This window comes from Labrus mixtus, chromosome 15, assembly GCF_963584025.1.
Source record: "Labrus mixtus chromosome 15, fLabMix1.1, whole genome shotgun sequence".
NCBI lineage: Eukaryota > Metazoa > Chordata > Actinopteri > Labriformes > Labridae > Labrus > Labrus mixtus.
Genome location: NC_083626.1, coordinates 11,052,795 through 11,068,556, shown reverse-complemented (window position 1 = coordinate 11,068,556; position 15,762 = coordinate 11,052,795). Strand labels below are relative to the sequence as shown.

Below are 15,762 nucleotides of genomic sequence, written 5' to 3'. Positions count from 1 at the left end.
TGATGGTGACCCTGAGGACTGATGGTGATCCTGGGGACTGATGGTGAGAGGACTGATGGTGACCCTGAGGACTGATGGTGACCCTGAGGTCTGATGGTGACCCTGAGGACTGATGGTGAGAGGACTGATGGTGACCCTGAGGACTGATGGTGATCCTGGGGACTGATGGTGAGAGGACTGATGGTGACCCTGAGGACTGATGGTGAGAGGACTGATGGTGACCCTGAGGTCTGATGGTGACCCTGAGGTCTGATGGTGGCCCTGAGGACTGATGGTGACCCTGAGGACTGATGGGGGGACTGTAAAGGAGTCGTAACTGATAATCAATAACTTCCTGTTGCCAGAAGGTGGCTTTGAGAGTTTGTTGAAAATGTAAGTACAGTTGTGTTTCGAGTGGGATTGTTGATGAACAGATAAAATGTATTGCAGATGTGATTATAAACAGCTGATTGACAACCTCTACAGCGTTGCTGCTCGAGCCGTAAATAAAGCATGAACAAACATCAGTGTTTGAGGAGCTACACCAACAATGCCCTTTGGGTTCTGTACACCAAACCAACAACTTTTATTCAATTAGGTCTCTTCTAGCTCTACAGCAAATCTGAAGTTTATTGGATGAACCCCGGAACAGGAGTTGAGCTCACATGGACCTCTGGAAAACTGAGCCTGTCTTTAGTCTGTGTCCTGAACTGAGCGGGACTTTAGTCTGTGTCCTGAACTGAGCGGGTCTTTAGTCTGTGTCCTGGCTGAGAGTGTCTTTAGTTCGGATGAAAGAGCTTCCACATTCCTTTCCTCTGGGGTCAGAGGTCAGCCTGCATGCTGAGTGACTGTTTTTAACCCTTTACTTCCTGCACACACTGAGCTTCATGTGAGCTTGCTGTCAGTCTTATTCTTCTCTCATTTTGGGACTGAATGTGTTGAAGTGGTCCACAGGGTTCTGAATCCGAGCAGACGAGGCTCTGTGATGGACAGAACAGGACTAAACAGCTCTACTAAACGAAACCAACAAACTAAAAATAGAAAATGAGTTCACCGTCCGGAGCTTAGGTGACAACAGCCGCTCTCATGATGAGCGGGGGATGGGCGTGCTGCACAAACATTTACACTTAAACATATTAAATATTAACATTATTTAAAATTAGATGATTTTCATTGGTCCAGGTTCATGTGCCTTTAAGAACAGCTCTACATGTATTCTATCATTCTGCTTTAAAAAAATACATTTTATCACCTTTTATATGTTTTTAAATAAAGTGATAAAAAACCAGGATGTAATAATGAGGGAAGTGACGACTCAAATCATCTGTTTAAAGACTGGTTAGGTTACAGAACGGGTGTGTGTGTGTGTGTGTGTGTGTGTGTGTGTGTGTGTGTGTTTGTGTGTGTGTGTGTTTCTGTGTGCGTGTTTGTGTGTGTTTGTGTGAGTGTGTGTGTGTGTGTGGGTATCTAAATTAAATACTCTGAGTTATATTCAGGTATTTGTGAATTAGAGACAATCTCTACAGCTTACACAGTCTGAGGAGTTCAAAAAGACGGTAAGAAGCTGTGAACACAGATTTGAGTTTAGAGACTCTGAAGAGATTCATCATAAAACCTGGAGAAGAAACAGCTCTCAATCCCCCTCTCCTCCTCCCCCCTGCTCCTCCTTCTCCCCCAGGTTTCAGTTCCTCTCCTGTTCCTGCTTTGTGACCCGAGGTGAGGTCTTACACATAGAGAGGGGAGAAGGGGGAGGGGAAGAGTCCCTCGCTCTGCTGTGCCAAACCCTAACCAGTCCCCACAGTTAGCCCCGCTGAGCCGGGATGTGGCCATAAAACCAGATCGGCTCCTAAAGATAGGCCTGTCTGTGGTTGGGGGGGGGGGGGGGGGGGGGGGGGGTCGCTAATCTAACTGTCACCCAGAGATGACTGAGAGGAAACATCTTAAGGGCGCGGTCACACTGGTCATCTGTAACGTGCCATCGTACCTGATTGGTAATTTTATTGATTTATTTAAATGCATAAACTCAAACGCGCGCGCACACACACACACACACACACACACATACACACACACAGACACACACACACACAGAACACACAGAACACACAGAACACACAGAACACACACACATACACACAGACGCACACACACACACTGCTGGCAGAGCGTTATCAAAATGTTGACATAAAACACATGGTCAGACTGACTGTAAGGTGTGTGTATGTGTGTGTTGAGTGTGTGTGTGTGTGTGTGTGTGTGTGTGTGTGTGTGTGTGTTCTGGGGAAAGCCCTTCTGGCGGGGAGTCCTGGCCGTCACACGGAGCTCCACAGAAGCCAGAGATGTGGGCGCCGTGCCAACAGGCTCCAAGCCAACCGCCCTCCTCCCCCTCCCTCTCTCTCTTAAAGAGCAGGGCGATCAAACATGAATACTTTAAAACCTCCTGACACTCGCTTCACCTCACCTCATCATATTTACTGTCAGAGACAGAGAGCAGCCCCACGTCGACTCTGTTCATGACATCACAACACGACACCATGACATCACAACATGACACCATGACATGACAACATGACATCATGACATGACAACATAACATCATGACATCACAACATGACATCATGACATCACATGACACCATGACATCACAACATGACACCATGACATGACAACATGACATCATGACATCACAACATCACATGACATCACAACAAGACACCATGACATCACAACATGACACCATGACATCACAACATGACATCACAACATGACATGACATCACAACAAGACACCATGACATCACAACATGACACCATGACATCACAACATGAAATCACACCATGACATCACAACGTGACATCACAACACGACACCATGACATCACAACATGACACCACAACATGACATTACAACATGACACCATGACACTATGACATCACAACATGACATCACGACATGACATCACAACAAGACACCATGACATCACAACATGACACCATGACATCACAACATGACACCATGACATCACAGCATGACACCATGACACCACGACATGACAACATGACACCACAACATGTCAACATGACATGACAACATGACACCATGACATCACAGCTTGACACCATGACATGACAACATGACACCATGACATCACAACATGACACCATGACGTCACAGCATGACACCATGACACCACGACATGACAACATGACACCACAACATGACAACATGACACAATCACAACATGTCAACATGACATCACAACATGACGCCATGACATCACAGCATGACACCATGACATCACAACATGACATGACAACATGACATGACAACATGACAACATGACACCATGACATGACAACATGATAACATGACAACATGATAACATCACACCACAACATGACATTACAACATGACACCATGACACTATGACATCACAGCATGACATCACAACATGACATCACAACAAGACACCATGACATCACAACATGACACCATGACATCACAACATGACACCATGACATCACAGCATGACACCATGACACCACGACATGACAACATGACACCACAACATGACACAATCACAACATGTCAACATGACATGACAACATGACACCATGACATCACAGCATGACACCATGACATCACAACATGACACCATGACATCACAACATGACACCATGACATCACAGCATGACACCATGACACCACGACACGACAACATGACAACATGACACCACAACATGACAACATGACACAATCACAACATGTCAACATGACATCACAGCATGACACCATGACATGACAACATGACATGACAACATGACATCATGACATGACACCATGACATGACAACATGATAACATGACAACATGATAACATGACAACATGACAACATGGCACCATGACATCACAACATGACACCATGACATCACAACATGACATGACAACATGACACCATGACATGACACCATGACAACATGACACCATGACAAGACAACATGACACCATGACACAATCACAACATGTCAACATGACATCACAGCATGACACCATGACACCATGACACCACAACATGACACCATGACATGACACCATGACAACATGACAACATGACACCACGACATGACAACATGACACCATGACACAATCACAACATGTCAACATGACATCACAACATGACACCATGACAACATGACACCATGACATCACAACATGACATCACAACATGACACCATGACATGACACATGACAACATGACACCATGACACCACGACATGACAACATGACACCATGACACAATCACATGTCAACATGACATCACAACATGACACCATGACATCACAGCATCACAACATGACAACATGACATCACAACATCACAGCATGACACCACGACATCACAACATGACACCATGACATCACAACATGACACCACAACATGACATTACAACATGACACCATGACACTATGACATCACAACATGACATGACATCACAACAAGACACCATGACATCACAACATGACACCATGACATCACAACATGACACCACGACATCACAACATGACACCATGACATGACACCATGACATCACAACATGACACCACAACATGACATTACAACATGACAACATGACACTATGACATCACAACATGACATGACAACAAGACACCATGACATCACAACATGACACCATGACATCACAGCATGACACCATGACACCACGACATGACAACATGACACCACAACATGACACCATGACACAATCACAACATGTCAACATGACGCCATGACATCACAGCATGACACCATGACATGACAACATGACATGACAACATGACATCATGACATCATGACATGACAACATGACACCATGACATGACAACATGACACCATGACATGACAACATGACACCATGACAACATGACATCATGATATGACAACATGACACCATGACATGACAACATGACATCATGACATGACAACATGACACCATGACATGACAACATGACACCATGACATGACAACATGACAACATGATAACATGACAACATGACACCATGCCACCATGACATCACAACATGATACCATGACATCACAATACGATACAATCGATGAATGAAACCAGAGTGAAAATAGTTAGTGTTTATTAATCCGTCATGTCCATCCAATCAGAGGTCTCGTCTGGCATTCTAACCTCAGACATTACATCATCACTCTGTGTGGTGCAGAGTACAACTCATCGCCTCAAACACTCAGAGTTTGATTATTTCTGTCTGTAGCCCCAGCAGTCTGTGCTTTGATTCGCTCGTTCGGCCGCCAGGATGCATACACTTTTGTTTCTGCCAACAACTCTCTTTCTCTCTCTCTCTCTGTCTCTCTCTCGCTCTCTCTCCGTCTCGCTCTCTCTCTCTGTCCGGTCAGCAACAAACAATCTCTAAGTCTGGCAACGTCAGCTCAGCTTAAAACAACAGGCATTGTTCGAGCAGCTTTTGTTTCCAGAAATCTACAGGTTTCAACACATCGCACACACAACCAGACACACACACACACTTTCTCTCCTTACAGCACCCCCCCCCTCACACACACACACCTAATTTGCTGCTAACTCTGTTTCAGTTTGCCTCTCTCTCCGTCCACTATGTCTACTTTCAAAGAACGTTCACCTAATGGAGGGGAAAGGAGGGAAGCAGTGTGTGTGTGTGTGTGTGTGTGTGTGTGTTTAAGGTAGAGCGACTTGTAAAAATAACATTCTTGCATAAACAGAGCCTTGAGAAACGGGCAGTGGGCAGCCCACATTCCAGGAATTTTTCTGAAACTTGATCACGTTTGGAGTATCGGAGGCTGCAGGCTGCACGCACCTTCAGAGAGATGACAGCCGTATGGGGGGGGGGGGGGGGGGGGTTAGGGTTAGCCCTGAAAGGGGAGAAGTTGTTCATGCAGGTTACCTGTCACAGGTGAGTCTGTACACCAAAGCAGAGTCTGAACATGTTTCCTGCCTCCAGTCGGTTATGATCTTCAGTAATTCACTCTTTGGGATTATACTAAGGCTGATTATGATGTGTGTGAGCCTGAGGTCAAACACAACCTGAACTCTGAGAGAGAGGAGGAAGAGGAAGAGGAGGAGGAAGAAGAGGAGGAGGAGGAGGAGGAGGTCAAACACAACCTGAACTCTGAAAGAGAGGAGGAAGAGGAAGAGGAGGAGGAGGAGGAGGTCAAACACATCCTGAACTCTGAGAGAAAAGAGACAAACACATTTTGCGGTCTAAAATGCACAAATACGTGGGCACGTAACATCCCTCTCTTGGATCAAATTGTTGTTTTAAATTTTTTAAGATGACAAACTTCTGCACAACATCACAATACGTCTCTCTCTCTCTCACACACACACACACACACACACACACACACACACACACACACACACACACACACACACACACACACACACACACACACACACACACACACACACACACACTGAATTACTGAAAGTCACTTGTTGGCAAAATGAAATCATCGAACCAAAGCAGCAGCAGAGAGAAGAAGAGGAGAACCATGACGAGAGCCGATTGGCCAGTTCATACTGGGATGGGGGTGGGGGGTAGTCAAACAGTGGGAGGGGGGGGGGGGGGGGGGGGGGGGGGGGGGGCGGCAACGTCACGTGACCGGTCCAGCAGAGAGTGTTATAATAGCCCCCTCTCGGAGCGGAGAGGCAGAGGCTGGACGAGAACCAAAACCCCTCCACCACACACAGGCCGCCATTGTTGGCTATTCACCGCTCTCCATCTCAGGCCACTTTATCATTCAATTAGGACAGACACACACACACACACACACACACACACACATGCACACACACACACACACACACACACAGGCCTTCAATCACATCAAAAAACGCAGCCCTGAGGGGACTCACACTCCAAACTCAACTTCATTTCTACTTGTTGTTGTTCAGAGGAGAGAGGGGGAGAGAGAGGGGAGGAGAGAGGAGGAGAGAGGAGGGGGGAGGGGGAGGAGGAGGGGGGGAGCTCCTCAGCTGGTGGTGGGGAGGGGGTTTGGTGCCTTGCTCAAGGGCACCTCGGCAGTGCTCAGGAAGTGATCTGGCATCTCTCCAGCTACCAGACCAACTTCCAGATTTGGTCCGCGCCGGGACTTGAACCGGCGACCCTCCGGTTCTCAACAAAAGTCCCTACAGACTGAGCTACTGCCGCCCCCAAAGTTGAAGTTGAAGTATGAAGTTGAAGGATGGGGGAGGGGGGCTTGAAATTGGGAGGGACGGGTGAGGAAGAAGAGGAGAATTCAAAGCTAAGAGGAGACAATAGCTCAGAGGAGGACACACTTGAGGAAATAATGAGTAGGAGAGGAGGGGAGGAAAACACAGCAAGAAGGAGGGGGGGGGAGGGGGGTGTAGAAAAACAAGTGAGAGAGGAATCGAACAGGTGAGGATAGACAGGAAGAGTGAGAGTGTCCTGATGTCCATCATCTTCATATTTAATAACTCTTTATATAAACAATAGCTGACCAATGAGAGGAGAGGATGTTCAGCTGATCAGGGAAACAGTGACGTCACTTTGAGTCAGTTCAAGTAAAGATGGCTGACCTGCTCGGAGGACGTTCCCACTGCTGAACACAGACTGCAGAATGTTTCTGACGGCGTTTATCTGTTTGAATCATTAAAAACATCATGAGAGGAGCCTGTTGATCACAAAGCAGTAACCTGATTGGCTGCTCGCTCAGGTGAAGGAGGAGGAGGAGGAGGAGGAAGAGGAAGAGGAGGAGGAAGAGGAAGAGGAGGAGGAAGAAGAGGAAGAAGAGGAAGAAGAGGAGGGGGGATGTTTGTATGTGTGTGTGTGTGTGTGTGTGTGTGTGTGTGTGTGTGTATGTGTGTGTGTGTGTGTGTGTGTGTGTGTGTGTGTGTATGTGTGTATGTCTGTGTGTGTATGTGTGTTTATGTGTGTTTATGTGTGTGTGTGTGTGTGTGTGTGAACCCTGGCTGCTGGTTGGTTGATGGATGGAGGCTCTTCCCAGAAAAAGCTTGAGCAGGAAAAGTGGCAGTATGTGGTTGAAGCATGTCGCATCCTCTTACTATTTCAGTGCAGTGCGCTGCTCCGAAACGCCACAACACACACATGCACTCACACACAGACACAAACACACACTAAACAAATGTTTAGAGGAAAAAATGAATTTCAAAATAAGATTCAAACTTTGTCTTTCAAAATGAAATACAAACCAGTAAGATTTATGATCCAGATCAAAGAATATCTCACTGCAGCTTCATTTAGTGTCGTTTAGGCGCTCACATCAGGCAGTCCGTACCGTGTCTGAGCACGGTTCCCCCCAAAAGTCTAGATCCTTTGAGCAGTGTGAGCACGCTTCCCCCCTAAAGTCCAGATCCTTTGAGCAGTGTGAGCACGCTTCCCCCCTAAAGTCCAAATCCTTTGAGCAGTGTGAGCACGCTTCCCCCCTAAAGTCCAGATCCTATGAGCAGTGTGAGCACTCCGTACAGTTTCTCAGGTCTTCAGCACGGTACAGTTCATGCTCAAAACACTGGAACACAACGCTGACAGCCTTCATTCAGGAGAAACCCCAGAGTCAACAAACAGTCAGTAAAACAACAAACAGTCAGTAATTTATGTTTGAGCTGGAGTCAAAAATAAACAAACTTTCAGAGGATGATGATGATACTGCAGGGTCTCCAACAGGTAGCCAGGGGGCTACAGGCAACCAGGGGGCTACAGGCAGCCAGGGGGCTACAGGCAGCCAGGGGGCTACAGGTAAAGTAGTGTGTAGATGATTGATGATTAGGCTTATTGAAATTTCACACGTAAACAAACAGAAGCTTCATTCAGCTGATGTGTAAATAAATGTAAGAAAGGCTGGAGACCCTCTGTGAGTCAGATCTCACAACACAGATAAACAAATGTGCGTGTGTGTATGTGTGTGTGTGTGTGCGCGCGTGCGCTCGTGTGTGTGTGTGTGTGTGTGTGACATACGTGTTCAGTTCTCAGGCTCTCAGCTCATCCTGACAAAATAACAAACTGAACATTCTCTCTGCCGATCTTAAGCGACAAACATCTTTTCTAGTATGAACCCAGTGTCCCTTTCTCCCTCACCCATCCCCCCTCCTCCTCCCTCCCCCTCCTCCCTCACCCCCCATGCCTGTTTCTAGAAGGTGAAGAAGTACAAAGAGAGGGATCAGAGCTTTTCCGATTCTTCTCTGGTTATTAACTACCATTTGTCCGCTCAGAGGCCTGTCCCCCCCATTAACCCAACTGATGCTCTTTTCTCATGGAAATCAGCCTGCTGTCGCCGCTGCCCACAGAGGTGCAAGGCATTGTGGGGGATTTTCAGAGATTTTTCGGACCTCCCTGCGGCTCAAAAACAGCTCCCTCTCTCCCCCTCACAAACACACAAGCGCACACCAGGAGCTCACATGCACGCGCACACACACACCCTCTGACACACAGGCGTGTGTGTGTGTGTGTGCCCACTCTCACAAAGGCAAACATGAAACGTGCTGCCTGCGACCACACGGACCGGAGCACAAATAAGAAACGCAGAGACGGTAATGAGAAGAAGCTGCTCCGAGCGGGGAGCAGACGAGAAATCATCAGGAGGTCACGGCTCAGAAGAACAACCTGAAGCTCTTCACAACCAATCCCTGCACAGAAGAAACCTTTTTGAAGTGTTCAGCCCTCAGTGTTTATCTTCTGATGCTTGTGTGAACATCATTCTCACTGTCAGGTCCGCTCGTCATACATACCTGTTTGTTACCACGGCAACAAACATTAAAGTCTCCACACCTGTTGTCAGAGTGACTAGCTGTGTGCAGCTCTCAGTCGGTGTGTTGGAAGCTTTGGTTCTCTCATTTGTAACGTCTTAAACGGCGTGCTGACCTCAGACCCTTGCAGCGTCTCTCTCTCTCTCGTGTTTCAGTGAGCGAGCAGCAAACATCAACACATGGGTCGGGACTTGCAGAGCGGCTGGCACAAACAAAGGCTTTGTCTCGTGACCAACTCACTTCCATTTCCTTATTATGTAGCTGCAGGCTGTGATGGAACGAGCCACTGTCAGAGCTGCTGCTGGAGGGGAAAGCCACCGCCGTACGCAGCTCCCTCTGTGACACACACACACTCTACCTGCTGCCTGGTTAGTTACCTCTATAGATATCACTGTGTCTGTGCAGAGCCTGCACCTCATCCAGAGCACATTACAGAGCTGACACATACATTTATAAACCAATCAGCTGTTAAAGGGGACATAAAATAAACAAACATAAAATCCACTTCTACAGTGTTTTTGAACATATATTTAGGTAACCTGAGTGTCTACTGACCCACAAAATGTGAAATAAACCCATCCAGTCCTTTGTTTGTGGTCTGCGGCACAGAGAAAAATGCTCTGTTTCTAATGTGCTCTCCTTGTGATGTCACAGTGGGATTCTGGTAAAAAAAAAAAAAAATCCCCTCCCCTCCCCTGGTATCTCCACCCCTGGACTCCACCCCCAGACTAGAACAAAACTTTTGAACAGGTCTGCCATTTTTATTCTCACTACAGAGGAGTGATATCTAGTGGGAAAACTCAGGGGGGGTGTCATTGCATTTAAAGAGACACACCAAAACGGAGCATTCTGAGAGAGCTGGTTTATACAGGGTCACAAACCTCCTCTGGTGCTTGATTCATGTTATATTTTGATCAAAGCACAGCACAGATGTTTCATTTAGACTACAGGGGACTGTTTGAAAAGGTGGAGGAGGGGGAGAATATGTCCTCTTTAAAGTCAACACATTAAACAAACATGGATCCACCAGAACACTTTTATAATGAAGAATAAACACCGGTACACTTTCCATATTTTTCTGCAGACTTCAAACAAGTTCAACCTGTTCGAGCCAAAACACGATTCATCAGCTCATCGATAATTTAACTAACGACTAACGTGTAACGACCACAATGACACAAACATCAAAGAGAATCATGATGTAATCGGTCAGGACGGGACAGAGAGAGGAGAATGACAGGCTGGAAAGGAGGCACAGGTCAGATTTAAACCCTGGCTGCCCGCTTAGAGGAGGGCTAACCACTAGGCTACCAGCGACCCGGAACAAAGTTTAGGGCTAAAACACAAATTCAGAGTTTCTTTAAAGTCCACATAAAATCAGAATATTCCACTTCAGACCATATCCATACCTGTTGGTTAAGTCAGTGTGTAGTCTCAGTGTACTTTGTGTGTAGTCTGTGTGTAGTCTGAGTGTACTTTGTGTGTAGTCTGTGTGTAGTTTGTGTGTGTTTGTGTAGTCTGAGTGTACTTTGTGTGTAGTCTGAGTGTAGTTTGTGTGTAGTCTGTGTGTAGTTTGTGTAGTCTGAGTGTACTTTGTGTGTAGTCTGAGTGTACTTTGTGTGTAGTCTGAGTGTAGTCTGTGTGTACTTTGTGTGTAGTCTGAGTGTAGTCTGTGTAGTCTGAGTGTACTTTGTGTGTAGTCTGTGTGTACTTTGTGTGTAGTCTGAGTGTAATCTGTGTAGTCTGAGTGTAGTCTGTGTGTACTTTGTGTGTAGTCTGAGTGTAGTCTGAGTGTACTTTGTGTGTAGTCTGTATGTACTTTGTGTGTAGTCTGAGTGTAGTCTGAGTGTAGTCTGTGTGTAGTTTGTGTAGTCTGAGTGTATTTGTGTGTAGTCTGGGTGTAATCTGAGTGTACGTTGTGTGTAGTCTGAGTGTAGTCTGTGTGTACTGTGTGTGTAGTCTGAGTGTAGTTTGTGTGTAGTCTGTGTGTAGTTTGTGTAGTCTGAGTTTACTTTGTGTGTAATCTGTGTGTAGTCTGAGTGTACTTTGTGTGTAGTCTGTGTGTAGTCTGAGCGTACTTTGTGTGTAGTCTGTGTGTAGTTTGTTTAGTCTGAGTGTACTTTGTGTGTAGTCTGAGTGTAGTCTGTGTGTACTTTGTGTGTAGTCTGAGTGTAATTTGTGTGTAGTCTGAGTGTAGTCTGTGTGTAGTCTGAGTGTAGTCTGAGTGTAATCTGTGTGTAGTCTGAGTGTAGTTTGTGTGTAGTCTGAGTGTACTTTGTGTGTAGTCTGTGTGTACTTTGTGTGTAGTCTGAGTGTAGTCTGAGTGTACTGTGTGTACTGTGTGTAGTCTGTGTGTAGTTTGTGTAGTCTGAGTGTACTTTGTGTGTAGTCTGGGTGTAGTCTGTGTGTACTTTGTGTGTAGTCTGTGTGTAGTTTGTGTGTAGTCTGTGTGTAGTTTGTGTAGTCTGAGTTTACTTTGTGTGTAATCTGTGTGTAGTCTGAGTGTACTTTGTGTGTAGTCTGTGTGTAGTCTGAGTGTACTTTGTGTGTAGTCTGTGTGTAGTTTGTTTAGACTGAGTGTACTTTGTGTGTAGTCTGAGTGTAGTCTGTGTGTACTTTGTGTGTAGTCTGAGTGTAGTCTGTGTGTACTTTGTGTGTAGTCTGAGTGTCCTTTGTGTGTAGTCTGAGTGTAGTCTGTGTGTACTTTGTGTGTAGTCTGAGTGTCCTTCGTGTGTAGTCTGAGTGTACTTTGTGTGTAGTCTGAGTGTAGTCTGTGTACTTTGTGTGTAGTCTGAGTGTAATTTGTGTGTAGTCTGAGTGTAGTCTGTGTGTAGTCTGAGTGTAGTCTGAGTGTAATCTGTGTGTAGTGTAATCTGTGTGTAGTCTGAGTGTAGTCTGTGTGTAGTCTGAGTGTACTTTGTGTGTAGTCTGTGTGTACTTTGTGTGTAGTCTGAGTGTACTGTGTGTAGTCTGTGTGTAGTTTGTGTAGTCTGAGTGTACTTTGTGTGTAGTCTGGGTGTAGTCTGTGTGTACTTTGTGTGTAGTCTGAGTGTAGTTTGTGTGTAGTCTGTGTGTAGTTTGTGTAGTCTGAGTTTACTTTGTGTGTAATCTGTGTGTAGTCTGAGTGTACTTTGTCTGTAGTCTGTGTGTAGTCTGAGTGTACTTTGTGTGTAGTCTGTGTGTAGTTTGTTTAGTCTGAGTGTACTTTGTGTGTAGTCTGTGTGTACTTTGTGTGTAGTCTGAGTGTACTTTGTGTGTCATCTGAGTGTAGTCTGTGTGTACTTTGTGTGTAGTCTGAGTGTAGTCTGTGTACTTTGTGTGTAGTCTGAGTGTCCTTTGTGTGTAGTCTGAGTGTAGTCTGAGTGTACTTTGTGTGTAGTCTGAGTGTAGTCTGTGTGTAGTCTGAGTGTAATCTGTGTGTAGTGTAATCTGTGTGTAGTCTGAGTGTAGTCTGTGTGTAGTCTGAGTGTACTTTGTGTGTAGTCTGTGTGTACTCTGAGTGTAGTCTGAGTGTACTGTGTGTAGTCTGAGTGTAGACTGAGTGTACTTTGTGTGTAGTCTAAGTGTAGTCTGTGTGTACTTTGTGTGTAGTCTGAGTGTAGTCTGTGTGTAGTCTGAGTGTAATCTGTGTGTAGTCTGTGTGTAATCTGAGTGTAATCTGTGTGTAGTCCGTGTGTAGTCTGTGTGTAGTCTGAGTGTATTCTAAGTGTAGTCTGTGTGTAGTCTGTGTGTACTTTGTGTAGTCTGTGTATTCTAAGTGTAGTCTGTGTGTACTTTGTGTAGTCTGTGTGTAGTCTACATGTACTTTGTGTGTACTTTGTGTGTAGTTTGTGTAGTCTGAGTGTACTTTGTGTGTAGTCTGAGTGTAGTCTTTGTGTACTTTGTGTGTAGTCTGGATGTAATGTGTGTGTAGTCTGAGTGTAGTCTGAGTGTACTTTGTGTGTAGTCTGAGTGTATTCTAAGTGTAGTGTGTGTGTGTACTTTGTGTAGTCTGTGTGTACTTTGTGTAGTCTCAGTGTACTTTGTGTGTAGTCTGGGTGTCGTCTGTGTAATCTGTGTGTAGTCTGAGTGTACTTTGTGTGTAGTCTGGTGTAGTCTGAGTGTAGTCTGTGTGTAGTCTGTGTGTAGTCTGAGTGTAGTCTGGGTGTACTTTGTGTGTAGTCTGAGTGTACTTTGTGTGTAGTCTGGGTGTAGTCTGAGTGTAGTCTGAGTGTACTGTGTGTAGTCTGTGTGTAGTTTGTGTAGTCTGAGTGTACTTTGTGTGTAGTTTGTGTGTAGTCTGTGTGTACTTTGTGTGTAGTCTGTGTGTACTTTGTGTAGTCTGTGTGTACTGTGTGTAGTCTGTACTTTGTGTAGTGTGTGTAGTCTGTGTACTTTGTGTAATCTGAGTGTACTTTGTGTGTAGTCTGTGTGTAGTCTGTACTTTGTGTAGTATGTGTGTAGTCTGAGTGTACTTTGTGTGTAGTCTGTGTACTTTGTGTAGTATGTGTGTAGTCTGAGTGTACCTTGTGTGTAGTCTGTGTGTAGTCTGTGTACTTTGTGTAGTATGTGTGTAGTCTGTGTGTAGTTTGTGTGTAGTCCGAGTATAGTTTGTGTGTAGTCTGTGTGTAGTTTGTGTAGTCTGTGTGTAGTTTGTGTGTAGTCTGTGTGTAGTTTGTGTAGTCTGAGTGTAGTTTGTGTAGTCTGAGTGTAGTTTGTGTGTAGTCTGTGTATAGTCTGTGTGTAGTCTGTGTGTAGTCTGAGTGTAGTTTGTGTGTATTCTGAGTGTAGATTGTGTGTAGTTTGCGTGTAGTCTGCGTGTAGTTTGTGTGTAGGTTTGTGTGTAGTCTGTGTGTAGTTTGTGTAGTCTGTGTGTAGTTTGTGTGTAGTCTGTGTGTAGTTTGTGTAGTCTGAGTGTAGTTTGTGTAGTCTGAGTGTAGTTTGTGTGTAGTCTGTGTATAGTCTGTGTTTAGTCTGTGTATAGTCTGTGTTTAGTCTGTGTGTAGTCTGTGTGTATTCTGTGTGTAGTCTGAGTGTAGTTTGTGTGTAGTCTGAGTGTAGATTGTGTGTAGTTTGCGTGTAGTCTGCGTGTAGTTTGTGTTTAGTCTGTGTGTAGTCTGTGTGTAGTTTGCGTGTAGTCTGCGTGTAGTCTGCGTGTAGTTTGTGTGTAGTTTGTGTGTAGTCTGCGTGTAGTTTGTGTGTAGTTTGTGTGTAGGTTTGTGTAGTTAAAGTGTGCAGCAGAGATCAATAACAAGTGTACAAGCTACACCCCCACTCTCTGACCCCGACCCCCCCTCTCTGCTGGGGTTCTGGTTGTTATTTACGCGCTTCCAAGGAACCGCGCGCGTGCACACACACACACACACACACACACACACATGACATGAGGCTGCAGATAACCAGAGCACGAGCCACAAACAAACAGAAGAAAAAAAACTGTAAACATAAAAACACACTTTTTCTTCGTGCACACACTCACACACACACACTCACAAAACAAAAGTCACCGGATCAAGAGTTGCAGACAACATGAAAGTTGGCCAACGAGGGCCCTGCGGACACCGAGCAGCGGGTTGCCCAACTCGGCAGAGCCACTTTTTATCGAGCAAAGCGTCGCGAGGGAGGAGGCGATGCGTGAGAAGATTAAAGACCCGGATCCGTCCACGCTGCCGCACAAACACGCACAATTACGCAAAATTTGAGGGACAGTACCGACACGTTGATAACAAGTGTCACCGCGCGAACACACACACACATGAGGACGTGCAGCCACATTGTGGGCTCAGAGCGAGAGAGAAAAAAACGAGCCATTTACCCACCGAAAAGTTTCCAGCCCCGCATTAGTCCGCTTCACATGGAGTCCCGGTCCGCTTCCATCCCGGACCGGACCACTTTCCCGCCGCGGCACACCCCGGCCGCCGCCTCGCGCCGCTTCTCACCTCGATCGGTGCGTTTCGGATTTTTCCAGATTTTTTTCTCTAATTGTTGTGTTTTCGGGCCTGAGAGCGTCTGGCTCC

The 15,762-nt window shown here is 45.8% G+C and overlaps 1 protein-coding gene across 1 annotated transcript in view; it reads right to left on the bottom strand.

Annotated features, from left to right (window-relative positions):
• plagl2 (pleiomorphic adenoma gene-like 2) overlaps positions 1–15,762 on the bottom strand; it is a 28,588-nt gene that overhangs the window by 12,709 nt on the left and 117 nt on the right. The window contains exon 1 of the mRNA XM_061057209.1: positions 15,565–15,762. This exon is cut by the window's right edge and continues 117 nt beyond it. The gene's annotated coding sequence lies outside the window, so the exon portion shown is untranslated. The remainder of the gene's footprint in view (positions 1–15,564) is intronic.